Source organism: Stegostoma tigrinum, unplaced genomic scaffold (genome assembly GCF_030684315.1).
Source record: "Stegostoma tigrinum isolate sSteTig4 unplaced genomic scaffold, sSteTig4.hap1 scaffold_244, whole genome shotgun sequence".
In the NCBI taxonomy this organism is placed as follows: Eukaryota; Metazoa; Chordata; class Chondrichthyes; order Orectolobiformes; family Stegostomatidae; genus Stegostoma; species Stegostoma tigrinum.
This window is the reverse complement of record NW_026728177.1, coordinates 281,224-299,570: the sequence shown is the minus strand read 5'-3', so window position 1 is coordinate 299,570 and position 18,347 is coordinate 281,224. Positions and strand designations below refer to the sequence as shown.

General features: G+C 43.5%; 1 long non-coding RNA gene across 2 annotated transcripts in view; it reads right to left on the bottom strand.

The window, feature by feature from the left end:
• The window catches only part of LOC132208002 (uncharacterized), an 89,745-nt gene that overhangs the window by 37,457 nt on the left and 33,941 nt on the right, over positions 1-18,347 (bottom strand). Inside the window, exons 2-7 of one of the 2 annotated variants that reach the window (XR_009444113.1) lie at positions 10,603-10,812; positions 7,672-7,833; positions 2,341-2,437; positions 2,134-2,227; positions 1,992-2,023; positions 1,314-1,478 (exon numbers count right to left, since the gene is read on the bottom strand). This is a non-coding gene — a long non-coding RNA (uncharacterized LOC132208002). Of the gene's footprint in view, positions 1-1,313; positions 1,479-1,991; positions 2,024-2,133; positions 2,228-2,340; positions 2,438-2,817; positions 2,879-7,671; positions 7,834-10,602; positions 10,813-18,347 lie in introns of those variants that run through there. The other variant, XR_009444114.1, reaches the window with a different exon arrangement.

The following is an 18,347-nucleotide window of genomic DNA, read 5'->3' as shown; positions in this document are numbered from 1 at the left end:
CTCAGAGGTTCTTTCAGCCGCTGTTATACTGTCCTTGACCAACAAAGCCACACCTCCCCCTCTTTTACCACCTTCCCTGACCTTAATCAAAGATCTAAACCCTGGAACCTGCAACATCCATTCCTGACCCTGCTCTATCCATGTCTCCGAAATGGCCACAACATCAAAGTCCCAGGTACCTATCCAAGCTGCAACCTCACCTAACTTATTCCGGATACTCCTGGCATTAAAGTCGTCACACTTCAATCCAGCTTGCTGTCTGCCAGCACACTCCTGTGATAGTGAGGTCCTGACCATGTCCTCCCTACGCTCATCCTCCTGTGTACTAGGACTACACCTCAGTTTCCCATCCCCCTTCTGAGCTCGTTTAAATCCACCCGAATGGCACTAGCCAATTTTCCACCCAGGATATTCGTGCCCCTCTGGTTCAAGTGGAGACCGTCCTGTTTGTACAGGTCCCACCTTCCCCAGAATGAGCCCCAATTGTCCATGTACCTGAAGCCCTCCCAACTGCATCATCCCTGCAGCCACGTGTTCAGCTGAAATCTCTCCCTGTTCTTTGCCTCACGATCACGTGGTACGGGTGACAAACCAGAGATGACCACTCTGCTTGTTCTAGCTCTCGGCTTCCACCCTAGCTCTCTCAAATCCTGCCTGACATCCCTATCCCTCTTTCTACATATGCCGTTGGTGCCTATGTGGACCATGACTTGGGGCTGGTCACCCTCTCCCCTCAGGACCCGAAAGAGACGATCCGAGACATCACAGACCATGGCACCTGGTAGGCAATACACCAATCGTGAGTCTCTTTCGTTCCTGGCAAATCTTCTATCAGTCCCTCTAACTGTTGAGTCCCCAATGACTATCACTCTCTTCCTGTCCCCCCACCGTCCCTTCTGTGCAAGAGGGACAGACTCGGTGCCAGAGATCTGCACCCTACCGCATGCCCCTGGTAAGTAGTCCCCCGGAACAGTATCCAAAACGGTATACTTGTTTTTCAGGGGAGCAACCACAGGGGATTTCAGGGGAACGACCACAGGGGAAGGTTGGTCAAGCTACACCGGGTAAACGTACATTTTTGGCTGAAGAAACATGTGTTTCAGTGTGAGCTCATGGAAGAAGCCATGGAGTCAAAGCTAAACATTTCGACAATAAGACAACCATTCTTAAAAGCAGCAGAGAGCATGAAAAAGAAATGAGCGGCTTTAATATCCACTTAAAATTTATGTGGAATATCAGATGGAATTTTCTTATTGACTCCATTGTGCAATCATGTCAATCTAAAAATGTTAACTGCATTCATTAATACTAACCAGAAACGGACTTTGTAGTAAATGGTTTGACGATTTTCTGGATCTGGAACATCCCTTTGCCTTCTCCAACGAAGATCGTACCAACCTATGGTACCAAACTGTGAGTCAAACGGACACGACTCGTAATCTTTAAATTCCTCATCAAAACAGTCTAATCGTATGGTTCTGTGCAATAAAAGAGAAAGAATAAACATGTTTCCCACAATTTTGCTGATGTTTACGAACAGAATGCACAAATTCAAAAAGTTTGAGCTGGCATGTTTGCTTCCTCCAGCCTGTTTAAACTGTTCCATTCAATGTGAAATTTGTGATACGTTTTAGCACACAGGTCTATTTGATCTGTGCCACCACCTTCTATTCGTCATACATGCTTTCCCCACCTTCCTGTAATACATTCCTTGAAGTGTTCAATGAGATTTTGATTTTAAATCTTATCGTCATATTCTTTTGATTCTCAAGCATCAATGAATCTGATGTTGCCGCCATTCCATGCAGTGCATAGCACGTCAAACAGGAGTCTTACTCTTGCCATGAGCACTGAGGTCGTATGGGATCATAACTGTCTCACAGTTCAGCAAGAAATTCTACATATAGGGCTATGTAGAGTCATGCAGTTAATTTTATTTGACATGCTATTTCTTTTCTTCACAAATATGCTGGATTTAAAGTGATCTTCACCCTCATTTAAAATGAATCCAATATCCAACCATCTGTAAAACAAGCATATCCAAATTTTAGTGTTTCACAAATATATTACTTTTTTAAAAATTATATTTGAGTCAACATTAACATTTCATTCCCTGACAGCGGGTGAACTTACTTTTAAACTCCCATTTTCCTTCGGTATTAACGGAGAGGTGAGCCTTTTTGCAAGCACCGAAAGTCTCCACCAGTTTACGCTAAAACTTGCGGAACTGTAAGTTTCACAAATATGTTCCTATTAAACACTAATTCCTATTGAAGCAGTATGAAGCTAAATTCATTCAACTGGACAGCAAAAACGGTCAAGATTTTAAAAGCAAGTTACCATTTTGAAGTCACTCTTCGAACTAAATTCCATCTCGGTGTGTGAGAGTCCATAGGTTCCTCACTCTCAACGAACCAGTCAAACTGTCATGCAATTACTGAAACACACAGACAAAAAACATCAATGTTAATGGTCACGAAGATTTTGAGAGTGATTTGGAATTCGTACTCAATACCCCCTGGGGAAAATCTGTTCCAATCTGGATAGTACTCACTTATTACCATCCCACCTACCTTCCCCAGCACCTCCTCCCCCTCCACACTATTTGTTTCTGAGATCCCTTCCACCCTCCATTTCTCAGGAAGGGTCCTGACCCAAAACCTCAACTTTCCTCAGCCTCTGATGCTGCCTGCCCTACTGTGTTCCTCCAATGTGTTATCTCAGACACCAACATTGGCAGTTCTTACTATCTGGATAAATCATTCTCACCTTGTAACAAGTGATTTTAGGAATCACTTAAACACTCAAAGTACTCACAGTCAGTGTCCCATTTCCTTGACCAGTCAATTTGATGTGAATCTTTCTTCCAAGCGGAAGCTAGAACAACAATTATATTTGAGAATCAAACTCTTCATTGCATCACCAATATTTCCTTGTCTGTTTGAAACATAAGATAATGAAATAATCATGGACAGATTGGCCAACAGTGTAATTTAATGCGTGTTACAACCATTGAAGTGATCTTTAAAAAGCTGTTGTCATACAACACACCACTTTTTGAGATGCAGTGATGAACAAACTTCCTGAGACGCAAATAATATATGCCGAATTAATTCCAAAGAATACCTTTACAATTAAAAAGAAGCTAAAAATTTCTTTACATTGTCATGCTTGTCAGATTGCTATTAGTCAATGGAAATTGTGCAGAATAATTATTTATTCCCAGATGAAAAGGAAGCGTATACATTTCATTTTCACATCTTAGCCAAGAGAGAAAAAAAAACACCTTCATGAATGCATTGTCAAACAAGAAGACTCACAAAAAAAGTCATTTGGCCCATTGAATTTCCTCCATCATTCGCTGAGATCATGGTTGATCTCATTACATTTATCACGACACAACATTTCCACCAAACCCTCCTTATAGCTAATACATTCCGATCCAAGTAACATCCTGGTAAATCTCTGTTTCTGTGCCATGCCTTGTCTTTCTAAATATTTTTTCAGTCATCTACAAATTTAGCCACAGCACACGCACCTCTTTCCTCCAAGTCATGAAAAAACAAGCACAAGAGCTGTGGTTCCTTCAGCGCGACCTCATTTCTTACTGACAAGCCAACCCTGGCATCTCTGTCTATTTGTATCGGAGATAATGGGAACTGCAGATGCTTCAGAATCCAAGATAACAAAGTGTGGAGCTGGATGAACACAGCAGGATGAAGACACAGAAGTAGAAGGGTCTCGGCACGAAACGTCAGCTTTTCGCTCCTGAGATGCTGCTTGGCCTGCTCTGCTCATCCAGCTCCACACTTTCTTATCTCTGTCCATTTGCCTGTTCTTTCTATCGGACATGAATCATTGGCTATTTCGTTCCCAACACTTATCCCCTAACAACCACCTCTCTGTGATACCCAGAGTGATGTATCTGTCAATTTCAATCTGCTCCACAAACTCATTCACTTTGTTTCATACACTCCCTGCAATTCAATACAAGATCTTCAGTCTGGCATTTACAGCCACCCTTCTTATCTGCTGCAGCTGAAGTGAGACTCCTGACCATTTCCATACTTTTTGTCCTATTACTTGCTCTGGCAACTTTGCTGAGCACTTACCAGCTTCTAACTCTTTCCACAATTTTCCATGCAACTGAGCTCACCCGCTCCACACTTTTTATTTTAACACCCTACCCCAAGACCGAGCCCTGTATTTTGCCAGGATACTTGTCCCAAAATGATTCTCATCGAGCCTATAACACCAAGAATGACTCCCTCCTTCCCTGTACCGATGCCAATGTCCCATGAATTCAAACACATTTCTGCCAGGCCACCATTTAAACAATGCATTTGCATCTATAATTATGCTCACACCGTGCCAAATTGCTCAGATAATAATCCAGAGATTATTACCATTCTGGTTCTGCTTTCTCATTCAGCACCTCGGTGCTCATAATCCCTCAGCAGAACCGCTTTCCTCTTTCTTCCATATCAATTGTACCTGTGTGTACCACAATAGCTGGATTTCTACTCCTCCCACTTCAAGTTCCTTTGTAGCCGAGATGGAATATCCTGAACCTGGGCACCAGGCAGGCAACATGACTTTTGAGACTCTCGATCCTAGTCACAACGAACAGTGTTCATTCCCCAAACTACACTACCTCTGATTATAACTACATTTCACTTTTTATCCCCTCCTGAATGTCCCACCTGTCCCACAGTGCGACAGTCAGTTTACTCATCTTCCCTATACCCTGCACTCTCATCCACACAGGAAGAAAGAATCTCAAAGCTGTTAGATAAGATCAAAGGCCAAGGTTCCTTCTGCACTACATTCTGGATCCTTCCACCTGCCCTGTTCTTTGTCACAGTCTCACGTCTCTGGCCACTGACCGAGTTTCAGCTAGTTAATCTAAGGTGTGTGACTGCCTCCTGAAGCAGAGCAATCCCTGCTAACTCTGCCCCACACGATTTGTTGATTGGTCAAAACTGAGATTCCAGTTCATCAACCCTGAGCTGGAGTATGGTGTCTGACCACTCCGCCTTCATGTAGGTATAAATCATCATCTGGCCTGGCATCTCCATTTCAATTACTTGGATCTTAATTTGATTTGAAAACATTCTGGTCTTTTAGTTTGTAGCCTGTAAATATTTCTCCGATTTACTTTCAATCTGAAAGCACCGATAATAGATTCTTAAACCAGAAGCGATCACCAACGAATGAGCCTGATTCACCCTCCGGGTCCCTGATTCTGGCTTCAATTTACTCTGTCTCAAAAAAAAATGCTTACAAACTATCAGGCAAGAAAAGCAAGCAAATGGCACCTCTTACACTCTGCACTGACTTACCGCATTGCCACCAAGTTCCCCAAAATATATATTCACTTGGTGCATTTCACTCGAGATGTGATCTCTCCTTCCAGAACGTGCAAAGCATACTGATCCAAAGCAATATACTACCTTCAAAACCTCAGCTCTCAGCTTATTACTTTTGAGTACATTCTCAAATGCTTTCTCCAAGTCCAAACACAACACATTTACTGGTTTTCCTCTATTAATTCTCCTTCCAAAACTTCCTCCAAAAACCCAAACAAATTAGCCAGACACAATTTCTCTTTCAGCAGGCTGTGGTGATTCTGTTTGATTAGATTCTGATTTTCCAAATGTCCTGCTACTATTTTCTTCACAGTTGATTGCCACCTATTTCCAACAATAGATGTTAGGCTGGTTCGGTTGTAGTTATCTGCTTTTTGCCTCTCTCCTTTTTAAATAGGGATATCACATCGGCATTTTTCCAGCCCTCAGATGCTTCTCTCGAATCTAAAGCTTTTTGGGAAATTACAATCAATGCATACACCGACTCTGAAGCTCATTGTTTAGAATCCTAGAAAGTAAACCATCACGGCAAACAGTCTAAGCTGCTTTCACTCCATTAGATTGTCTACTGCTACTTCTCTCATGGTACTGATGGTGTGGTAGTGATGTGTTTAATTCCTCCCTGTATTCTTTACTAATAAGGGGATCCTTGAAGTATCTTCCACTGGAAAGACTACCCTTCTCTCATTGTCGTTGTTCCTTGATTTAAAAATTAACCTGGCCATCTCAGCCGAGCATATAATTAATGGCATTACCTCTAAAACCTTCTCTGCTAAAGTGTTCAATAGATTGCTACAACCTGAAACATGTAATTCTCCCCCTAAATTAATAGGCAACCAATTTGAAAATGTGGCCTCTGGTCGCAAAATCTTTGACAAATAGGAGTAATCTCTGCGGATATACACTATCAAGTCTCTTAAGAATCTTAAATGTTGAAAAAATAAGATTTTTTAAAATCTTATAAACGCCAATGAATGTCGTCCCAGCCTGCCCAACATTCTTACGCATGGCAATTCCCTCTGCCATTTCCGAAATCAACCCAGTCAACATGAGGTGTACGGCCTCCGCAGCATTCACTCTGTGGCCGTACATGACTTATAAGTTACCATCCTGCTGCTACTTCTCGACTTCTATTTGTGATGCAGTCCTCTGTCCATCCTAACATACTACTCTTGAACACATGGGCTCTTTTCTTTTGAGACACCTTATGAGCTGTACCTTATCAAATGCTTTGTTGAAATCTCAATGGACTACATCAACTGGTGGTCCTTCATCAGTAATGTTTGTTTCCTTCTCAAAGCACTGTAGCAAGTTTGTCAAGTATTGTTTCCCCTTTATAAAAGGATGTTAACTCTGTAGGATGTTATAGCACAGTCAGTACCCTGTTATTTCATCTTTCATTGCCGGCATGAACATCTACCCAGGTTGACCTAAATTGGCAATAATTGCTTGCTATTTTATCGAAGTATTTTTCTCATCATGGTGTTATGTTCACAATCTTTCAATCCTCTGAGAATTTTCCCCAATCTAAGGATTTTTGCGACATTATCATCAGTGCATCCCGAGTATCTGTAGCTGCATTGTTCAACATGAGAGGATACAACTCATCATACCCCTTGGATATTTTCTCTACTGATTGGAGTCATGTTTGGAATTCTATGCAGTGACATTCATTTTTAACAGTTTGCGAAATACTACCAGGAACAGAAATTGTGATCCAGCTGCAACTAAGCGATAGCTTTCAGCACAGAAGAAAGTATTTGAATTCATTATGACCCGAATCACTCCTGAAAAGGGCAATACAATTTGCCTCAGTCCATAATGTTCTTTCTCGAACATCCTGAGATGTATTATCTCTATTTCTTCAAATTTACCACAGATTCTGTTTCAATCACCCTTTCAGCAACACGCATGACAACATTTCGGCATTCTTAGTCCCCCTGTAGCCTCCGTTGCACGTGTGCATTGTTAGACGATTATTTGTTTGTGTGCCTGCTTTTTTGCTCAAATGGTTAAAGGTAAGTTGGTGTTCTTTTGTCATCAGAGCTATTGCCTCCTCATTCTCATCTTCCTTGTTTTATCCCTCTGCTGGAATATTTAATTTGTTGACATATCTGAAATATGTTGTTGAATGGATTGGGTTTTGTAACATTGCATTCCCCATAGACCATCTACCGATACTGTTGCTTGTTCTGACAGTTATTATCTTGCAGAGTGGAAAATGCAGTTTGAAAGCAATGGAACATTATTGATGAAGAAGTTGATGCATAAATTGCTGCGATCTTCCAAACTACAAACTCACCCTCAATTCTTTCTCGGTCAGAGCATTATGCCGGCGCAAATGAATCGTGTTCTCAATGGGACTTCCAAAACCATGGAATTGAATTTGCATGTTGATTTCTTCTTCCCTCTTCAGAAATGCAATGTCGTATCGTGATGAAGCTTCCAAGGCAATGATTGTGTCCTTCAATGAAGGGAAAAGTGACTTTTAGATTCATGGAAATATTTCAGTACTTCCACATACATGAAATACAAACATTCTCCCTGCATGCTGACCCAAGTCCGCAAGACTAGGGCATGACCCAGTCTCATTTTATCGTATCTTTCCGATTTTACATGCCACGGGATAATCATTCAGGCGTAACAGAAATGTTGATCATGGAAATTTATCAGTGTTTTAATAAATAATGGCAAATTTTCAACATCTTGCAAGTGTATGAAGGCTCAATCTCATGACACCTTGCCTGCTGCACAAAGACATTCTTACACTGCTTTGAGTGTTAGGGCTCAAACAAAACACAATCATTACACAAATGCATCAACACGCTACTTTCAATAGGATCTGGCGCAGGCTTGGAGGGCCGAAGCGCCTGTTCCTGTGCTGTAATTTTCTTTGTTCTTTGACCAGATAAAAAGGAAAAGGGAGGTGTAGAACAGTCATCAAGGGAACAAGAGTCCCTGTGGATGCACTAACGTCAACCAGGCCAACATCCCCAGCACTGAGGCACTGACCATCCTCGATCAGCTACAATGGGCTGGACACTTCATCTGTATGACTGACACGAGACTCCCCGCATGTTCTCATCCCAGCTTCAAAACAGCAGGCGAGACCCAGATGTGCAGAGGAAGCACTCGGTGATAAACTCAAGTCCTCAATGGTGAAGTGCGACATTCCTGCAGACACCTGGGAATCGCCGGTCTCAGACGGCCGAAAGCCTGAAGAGCACCTGGGAAGGCATCAAACACTTTGCGGCTTGCCTTTGGAAGCAGCGGAAGCCATGCAGCCACACCAACACCTCCCTCACCCCTTCCCACGACTGCCTTCTGCCCCGAGTGCAACAGAGCTGACGGTAGCTGCATCGGTCTGTGCAGCCGGCGATCAATTCAGCCTGAGAGTGGGAGAGTGTCATCCATATCTGCGAGAAACCACCATGATGATGATGATGTATAGTGTGCAGGGGCATCTCGTCACAGCAAATCAGAGAACAAAGACAGGGCAACAGAACACTGGTGACCAAGATTAGGATGAGGGAGAATCTCAAAATCTTCTGCAAGTGTCTCAGAGGGAAAGAGAAAACCCAGGGAAAACCAGGTCTCATTAGGGATGAAGAGGCAAATGAACGGTTTGAACTGGAGGGCAATGTCAGGTGTTAAATGAGAATTTCACATCAGCTTTTACATGTGAGAAGGAGCACACAATTCTCGGACAGAATTAACAGAGACTGGGGAGATGTTCGGTGTTTTGGTGAATTTAAAATTGGACAAATCCCAGGTTTGGATGAGGTGTATGCCACGATGCCCAGGGAGATGAGAGAAAAAATTCCACTCGCCCTCATACAGAGCTTTCAAAAGTACCAAAGGACTGGAGAACAGGTAACATAGTTCCACTTATCAAAATGCGTGACAAACATAAAGCAGAGTATTACAGACCGGTGAGTATCACATCAGTAGATAGGAAAATATTGGAGAAAATTCTGAACGGCAGACGTAATTTCCATTTCAAGAAGTGGGGTCTGATCAGCGACCGTCAGCATAGCTTTGTCAGAGGGAGGTCACGCCTCACAAACTTAGATGATTCTTTCAAAGAGGTGACAGAGTGTGCAGATGGGAGTTGATGTAGTGAAAATAGATTTCAGCAAAGACTTGGACAGGGTCCCAAATGGGAGCGTGGCAAAGAAGGTAAAGCTCGGGGGGTCCAGGAAAATACAGCAAGTTGAATCCAAAGTTACAGATTGGTCAAATGGGCAGGTCAACGGTAGATGGAATGTTAACCCTGATCAATAAGGCAATTTGGACAAACTAACAAGGCAAGGAATCATTCAAAGAAATGCCAGGACACTAGGAAGATCAGAGGAATGGTGTGATCTTGGGGTGCTTGTCCACAGATTCCTGAACATGGAATGGCAGCTTAAAGGGACAGTTCAGAAAGCATATGGCTCAAGAGCTGTACAGGACTTTTGTTAGGCCCCAGCTGAAGTGCTCAGTGCAGTTCTGGTCTCTCCATTATAGAAAGGAGGTGTTTGCATTTGAGCATGTGTGGAGGACATTCATCAGGATGTTCTGAGGGGGTGAAGCATTTTAACTCTTGGGAGAGTCTGGATACGTTTGCGTTAGCAATAACTGCTAATGCTGGAGTCTGAGATCACACAGTGTGGAGCTGGGGGAACACTGCAGGCCAGGCAGCATCACTGTTGCCGATCTCTGATTAAAGGTCTAGGCCTGAAACATCAGCTTTTGTGCTCCCGAGATGCTGCTTGGCCTGTTGTGTTCAGCCAGCTCCACACTTTGTTCTCTTGGATTCTCCAGCATCTGCAGTTCCCATTGTATCTAGCATCACTGTTTTATCTGGATAAGGTTGGCTTGTTTTCTTTCGAGTAGAGAAGGTTGAAGGAGGTCCTGAAAAAATTGTTTAGATTAATATGGGTAGGGGCGAGGTAAAAAGAAGGTCCATAATGGGGTCGGTCGGGGGGCGGTGGTGGTAGAGGAAGAGATACATACATTTAAGCTAAAAGCTCAAGGACAATGCCAAAAGGAAAAGTGATGCACAGGCAAAGTGCATGTAAGAATTTAATAAAGGATTAACACCACTGAAGAACTGGTATTTGTGCCAATGCACCAAACCTGCAGATGAAAATGCAGTGTCCAGTTTGATTGCAAACTGCAACAACCACCAGTTAGTAACACGATCAATGGAAATATCTGAATGCCTGTTGTTGTGATCTCAAGCATTTACCTGCGTCGAGTGAAATCCACCACCATAGTTCTGTTGCATCGTTAGCCACCTCGCAATCCGTGTTGCATAGTCAATATCATTCCTTGACAACGCTTGAAGCAAGGCATAAGCAGTGGTTTCCACAGTCATCGCAGAAGCCTGTGCTGCTTCAATTGGATACGGCTTCTCGTCCTCCAACAATGGAGGCTTTCCAGGAACCAACATCCGAATCTGTCATTTGAGAAAGGGATTAGCTGACAATAAAGTTTACATCATATAGATTTTTGTTTGCATTTCACCAACACAACAATGGTTTTCTGGTCAAGATCCACCATTGTCTCACCACTGATGTCTATAACATGCTCCATACTTCCCGCTCAGTGATGGGTCCTTTTGTTTGGGAAAAATAGGCACCTTCGAATGCAAATGAATCAAGATGAGCTTTAGTTTCTCATCAGGCTACATGGCAGTTATTACAAGATGTTACGAACAAAAGGTGAAGAGGCAGATCAAACCATTCAGAGCATCAGTCTGGATGATCTTCTTGCCCTCATCCTGAGGAGGCATCACAGATCTTAACTTACATGCAATTCAAGTTATTTCACGCAATGACAAGACTGAATGTTCGGGATACTGCAAATGCCATGGCACCTGGCAGCATCCGACAAACTGTATTGGAACAATGTGCCCCAAGGTCAGCACACCAACAGTAAATGTTTTCCAGTACATTTTTAAACACTTGCGACACTCACATTTCAGAGAAAGATGACCTATCACGCAATCGGCAGACAACTTGTCCTGACCAATTATGACCTCAATGTATTCTCAATCATCAGCAAAGTAATGCAACATCTGGATGACAGTGCTGTCAAACAGTTGCACACTAAGGCTCAGTTTACTTTTCGTCAGGCTCACACTTCTCATAACCTCATTCAGGATTTACCACAAATATGATCAGAGATCCTGAGCTTGAAAAGGAAGGAAAGTGCAATCTGTCATTTCCACCAAGCCAACTTCTGATTGAATGTGGTGTGAAGCAGAGGAATAGAAAATTGAGTCAGTGGCATTTACTGGATACCTGCACTGGCTGAAGTCATGTCTTCATTTGAACCAAAGTGAAGACATGAACGTTCATTGAATATTGTCCAGGTGTCCAGCAGAATTCATGACTTTTCCAACAGTGAAATCAATGATGAGAAAATACAGTGAGACTTGCACAACGATCAGGCTTGGCCTGATAAACGATAAGTAACATTTGCACCACACAAGTGCTAAGCAGCAATCAGCTCCAACAAGAGAGAATATGACCACATCACAAAATTCCATGTCCTTACCTGAACATCATCCTTACATTTTTGTTTTAAATGTACAAGTGCTATCCAAGCCATGCAAGGCTATGCGCCAGGTGTTGGAAATGAGGTTAGAAAAATTCACTGCTTCTCTTTGACTGTCACAGAATCCGTGAGCTTAAGAATTTAATTAAGTCTATCCAAGAGAGTTTCTTGACACAGTATATGGATAGAAGATGGGCCATGCTGGACTTTGTCCTGGTCAGGTAACTGGTGAGAAGTGTGGGAAAGCATTTTGGAAATAGTGATCACAACTCCTTCAATTTTAAGATTGCTATGAAGAAGGATAAGTCAGGACCTTGGGGGAGAGTAAATTATATCAATTTTAGGTAGGAGCTGGGGAGTGTTAATTGGGGGGAGCTGTCACATTTGCCATATGGGAATTGTTTAAAGGCCTGCTTACGAGTTTAGGATCAAGAAGGAGGAAGGACAAGGATGGCGAGGTAAAGACCCTTGGATAATTGGGGAGGTTGTGAAGTTAGTCAAAAGGGACAAAAACAGAAATATGTCAGGTTTAGGAAACTAAAATCGAACAGGGCCGACATCAGAAAAAGCAGAAAAAGAAAGGGCGATGAAATGACCTTGGCAAGGAGGGTTGAAGGAAATCCCAAGGCATTCTGTGCATACATCAAAAACAAGGGGATAAATAGTGAGAAAGTAGGATCATTCAGGATAAAGGAGGGAACTTGTGTACGGAAGCAGAGGATATGGGCAAGATCCGAAATGAGTACTGTGCATCACTATTCACTCAGGCGAAGGGTGTGGAGGATAGTGGGATTTGTGTGGAGCATGCTCATATGATAACAGCATTTTGAGATCAAGAGCATTAAGGTGGATAAGTCCTCAGGACCCAATGGTATCTACTCAAGGATTTTGAGCGAGGTGAGAGAGGAGATTGTCGGGGCATTCAGCAATATCTTTGTATCCTTGGTAACCACTGGAGATGTACTGAGGACGAGCAAGTTGCGAAATGTTCTTCTTCTGTTCAAGAAGGTAAATCGGGTCAATCCAGGAAACTATAGACTAGAGAGTCTCTCATCGTTCATTGGGAAGCTATTGGACAGAATTCTTAGGGATTGTATTTATCTGTATTTGGAACAGCATGGCCCAATTAGGGACAGTCAGCATGGCTTTGTGCAGGGCAGGTCATGTCTTACTGAATTGATTGAATTTTTTGAGGAGGTAACTAATGTGATCATTGAAGATAGAGTGGTGGATATTGTTGACATGGATGTTAGCAAGGCTTAAAACAAGGCGCTTCACCGTAGGATCATCCAGAAGATTAAGATCCATGGGGTCCGTGGTCACTTAGCTGCTTGGATTCACAACTGGCTTGCCCAGAGAAGGCAGAGGGTGGTGGTGGAAACGTGCTTTTTAGGCTGCAGATCCAGGACTATTGTGTTCTGCAGGGATCTGTACTGGGACCTCTGCTGTTGTGGTATATATATAAAATGACTGAGGTGACAAGATAGATGGATGGGTCAGTAAGTTTTTAGACGATAGAATGATTGGTAGAGTGGTAGTTAGGGTAGAAAGTCATAAAAGGATACAGAAGGATACAGATCCATTGCAGAAATGGCAAGTGAATTTTAATCCATTAAGTGTGAAGTGCTCCACTTTGGGAAATTAAATGTTAAGGAAAAATATACAGTTAATGGCAGGACCCTGAGCAGCATTTGTGTACACAGGGATCTTGGGATTCAGTTCATAGCTCCCCGAAAGGGGCCACACAAGTTGATAGAGTGGCAAAGACGACGCATGGCATGCTTGCCTTTATTAGTTCGGGAATCGAGCACAAGAATCAGGATGTCATGTTCCAGCTTTAGAACACTTTGGTTCGGCCTTAAGTATTGCACTCTTAAGAATTGTATCCAATTCTGGTCGTCATGTCACAGGAAGGACGTGGAGGTTTTGAATACGGTGCAAAAGAGGTTGCCTGGATTTGAGGGCTTGAGCTAGAAAGGAGAGGCTGGAAAGACTCAGGCTGTTTTCTCTGCAGTGGCAGAGGTTGAGGGAAGACTTGATAGAGGTTTACAAATTTATGACATGCATAGACAGATTCTGACTGTAACCCTTCTCCCAGATTTGAAATGTCTAAAACTGGGGGCATGTATTTAAGGTGAGAGGGGGAAAGTTCAAAGGAGGTGTCAGAGACAATTCTTATATACAGAGAGTGGTAGGAGTCTGAAAAGCACTGCCGGGGTGGCTGTGGAAGCAGATACAATAGGGCCGTTTAAGACACTTTTATATACGTACATGAATATACAAGGAATGTAGGGATATGAATCAAGGACATTCAGAAGGCTTTAGCTAAATTTGGCATCATGTTTGGCACAACATTGCATGCCAAAGGGCCTGTTCCTCTGCTGAAGTGTTCTTGGATCTATGTTAATCAATGTGACTGGAACCGTAGATCAGAGACAATAGATTCTACAGCAAGTAGACTTCTCAACATCTGTCCACTGCCGATAAACTCCAAATCCGGGTGTCAATGAAATACTCTTCACTCAGCTGAACGAGTGCGACTCAGACAACACTATCGATAAACAACAGCAATGCAGTCAAATCATCCCATTGATTAATCCCCCTTCTTACGTAAGGATATAGGAAAACAAGTCAGCCATTCAACCCTTCAAACACTTTCTACCATCCAATGAGGTTATAACTTAATTGTGGCCTACCTCCATAATGCCTTTGGTCCATATCCCTCAATACTGTTTTTCCTTTCGGTCGAACTGAAAATTTACAATTAACAATGGATCGAGAATGAACTGTTGTTTGAGATGGAGAGTTACAATGAGACAATGCACCAATTCATCAAACTCCTTCCACAGTACCTGATAATTGTGTGAACCCTACCACCCAAAAATATTTAAAGAGCAGCTCCAGAATCTGCATGTTCCCTGTCAAAATCAGCACAATCCTGATCTGGAACTGAATGACTGTTCCTTCATTTCCACTGAGTAAAAGCAATTCATCTCCTGTCCTCAGTAGTTCATTAATATATTCATACCACGTGCATTGCAGCTATTCAACAGGCCGATTCTCCACAACCTTCTCAACAGCAATTCTGGATGGATAGCAAATGCAGCCCAAGAAAGCAACATCAATGACATGCTCGTGAATTTTAAAAATTATAATGACAATATTTGCGGATTATAACAAATCTCCGACTTCAGGACGTCTCAAATCCATTCTCCCCCTCTCCCCACTGCTTGGATGTGCATTCATGATTGTGATTTACAAAGAACAGCAACTAATTTGAAACAATTCACTTGCAAAAATAGAACAGAAATCTAGTTTTGTGCAAAACCGATGCAAAACAGATAGTAGCGGATAGCGAAGGGGACTGTTGGAGAATGCAGAATATAGACAGATTGGAGAGTTAGGTGGAGAAATGGCAGATGGAGTTCAATCCGGGCAAATGCGAGGTGATGCATTTTGGAAGATCCAATTCAAGAGCAAACTGTACGGGAAATGGAAAAGCCCTGGGGAAAATTGATGCACAGAGAGATCTGGGTGTTCAGGTCCATTGCACCCAGACGGTGGCAACGCAGGTCAATAGAGTGGTCAAGAAGGCATACGGCACGCTTTCATTCATCAGACGGGGTATCAAGTATAAGAGTTGGCATGTCATGTTGCAGTTTTATAGGACTTTGATTCACATTTGGAATACGGCGTACAGTTCTGGTCGCCACATTACCAATAGGACGTGAATACTTTGGAGATGGTGCAGAGGAGGTTCACCAGGATGTTACCTGGTATGGAGGGCACTAGCTATGAACAGAGGTTGAGTAGATTGGGATTATTTACATGAGAAACACGGAGGTTGAAGGGGGGGACCTGATTGATGTCGACAAAATCATGAGAGGTATAGGCAGGGTGGATAGCAAGAAGCTTTCCATCTCAGAGTGGGGGGATTACTAGATGTCACAATTTCAAGGTGAGAGGGGAAAAGTTGAAGGCATATGAGTGGAAAGTTCTTTATGCAGAGAGTCATGGGTGCCTGAAACGCGTTGTCAACGCAGGCGTTCGAGGCGGGCACAATAGCGTCATTTATGATGTATCTAAACAGAAACATGAATGGGCAGGGAGCAAAGGGAACAGATCCTTGGAAAACAGGCGACAGGTTTACATAAAGGATCTGGAACGGCGCATGCTTGGAGGGCCAAAGGGCCTGTTCCTGTGCTGTAATTTTCTTTGTTCTTTTCCTCTTTGAAACACTTTGAAGGCTGACTATCAGCTAGACAACAGCAGCTATCCCTGGGATTCGTCATTAGAAACATGAAGGAGTTTCCAACATCAATTGGACAGAGAGCGTATATGAAGATTCAAGTCACTATTTCATCTACAACTTTCCACCCACACCGGTGCAATGCCCTTTCAGAACTACAGTGCACGTTAGTCCAGAACATGCTGCACTCAAGCCACTTCCATTTTTCCACTTCCTGAACTACAATTTGATCCCTTCATTTCCTGCTTTGTTTGCTTTTATGTTTTTCTAGTCTTGAAGATTTCTACAGTACAAATTTACAGTTGCCCTATTTTAGAAGGATATTTTTAAGCAAAAGTGGGCACAGAAGAAATTTACCAGATTGTTGCTGAGCATGGAAGGTTTCAGTGATAAAGGAGGGTTGGGTCAGCTGGAACTTTTTTCACTGGAGCAAAGGGGATAAAAGGTGACCTGATCGAGGTTTATAAATAGGACAAGGCTGAATGGATATGGGCCACGAAGAGGCAGTTGGGACTAGTTTAGTTTGGGATAATGTTGGACCTAAGGGCCCATTTCCACGCTGTACGACTATGACTCTATAAAATAGGCTGACAAGGTCAAGTAACACATACCGTACCAAAACGAGTTAAAAAAAGCACAGCATCCCCTTCAAATTACATCTCACCACAGGACAAGTTAAGGCCAGGCTACTACATAGAACAAACATCAACACTGCATCTCAAACCTCCACTGGAATTGAATAGTTTTGCATTTATCTTGATAAGTGAAACCACATTCTGTTCTCCAACCCTCTGGTACTTCCCTTGTGAGAGGAATTGAAAAACTGGTCAGGGCCACTGAGATTTTCTTTGAGGTAACAAGGTGTACAGCTGGACGAAAACAGCCGGCCAAGCAGCATCAGAGCAACAGGAAGGCTGACGTTTCAGGCCTAGACACTTCTTCAGAAATGGAGGAGGGAGAGGGGGTTCTGAAATAAATAGGGAGAGAGCGGGAGGCGGATAGAAGTTGGATAAAGGAAAAGATAGGTGGACAGGAGACAGGCAGGTCAAAGAAGCATGGATGGAGTGCAGGTGGGAAGTTAGGGAGCAGACAGGGCAGTCCAGAGAGGACGAACAGGTCAAGGGGGCGGGAAGAGGCTAGTAGGTAGGAGGTGGGGGTGGGGCTTGAGGTGGCAGGATGGAATAGGTGGGTTGGTTTTGGGTTGCGGGAGCAGGAGGGGAGATTTTGAAGCTTGTGAAGTCCACATTGATACCACTGAGCTGCAGGGTTCCCAAGCGGAATATGAGGTGCTGCTCCTGCAATCTTCTGGTGGCACTGCAGGAGACCCAGGATGGACATATAATCTGAGGATTGGGAGGGAGAGTTGAAACGGTTCGCAACTGGTAGGTGCAGTTCTTTCGTGCATTAGTGACTTGCAAAGGTCCCGAAGCCTCCGCTTGGTTTCCCCGATGTAGAGGCGGCTACAATGGGAACAGCGAATACAGTATATCACATTAGCAGATGTGCAGGTGAACATCTGCTTGATGTGGAAATTTCTTCTTGGCCCCTGGGATGGGGGTGAGGGGGGAGGTATCGAGACAGGTGAAGCACTTCCTGCAGTTGCAGGGAAAAGTGCCGCGTGTACGGGGTGCTGGAGGGGAGTGTGCAGCGCATAAGGGAGTCACCTAAGGGTGGCGAGGGAAAAAATGTCTTCGGTGGTAGGGTCAGAGTGCAGATGGCAGAAGTGTCGGCGATGATGCATTGAATCCGAAGGTTGGTGGGGTGGTACGTGAGGGCGAGGAGGACTCTGTTTTGGTTGTTGTTACGGGGAGCGGGTGTGAGGGGTGAGTTGTGGGAAATGTGGGTGACCCGGTCGAGGGTGTTTCCGACCACTGCGGGGGGGTGGGGGGTAGTTGCGGTCCTTGAAAACTAAAACTTCTCTTTCAAATCCTCCCACCTCCTACAGGCCAAGTGGGTGGCCAGGGTATCCACATGGGCCCAAGCTATGCCTGCCTCTTTGCAGGTTACATGGAACGATCCCTCTTCCGTACCTACACTGGCCCTAAACCCCATCTCTTCCTCCGTTACATTGATCACCGTATCGGCGCCACTAATGTGGTATGCTGCAAAATGTGCTATGTGGTAATCCTTTCACCATGGATATTTCGTAATCAAACAACAAACTAAAGGAAGACAACAAAATG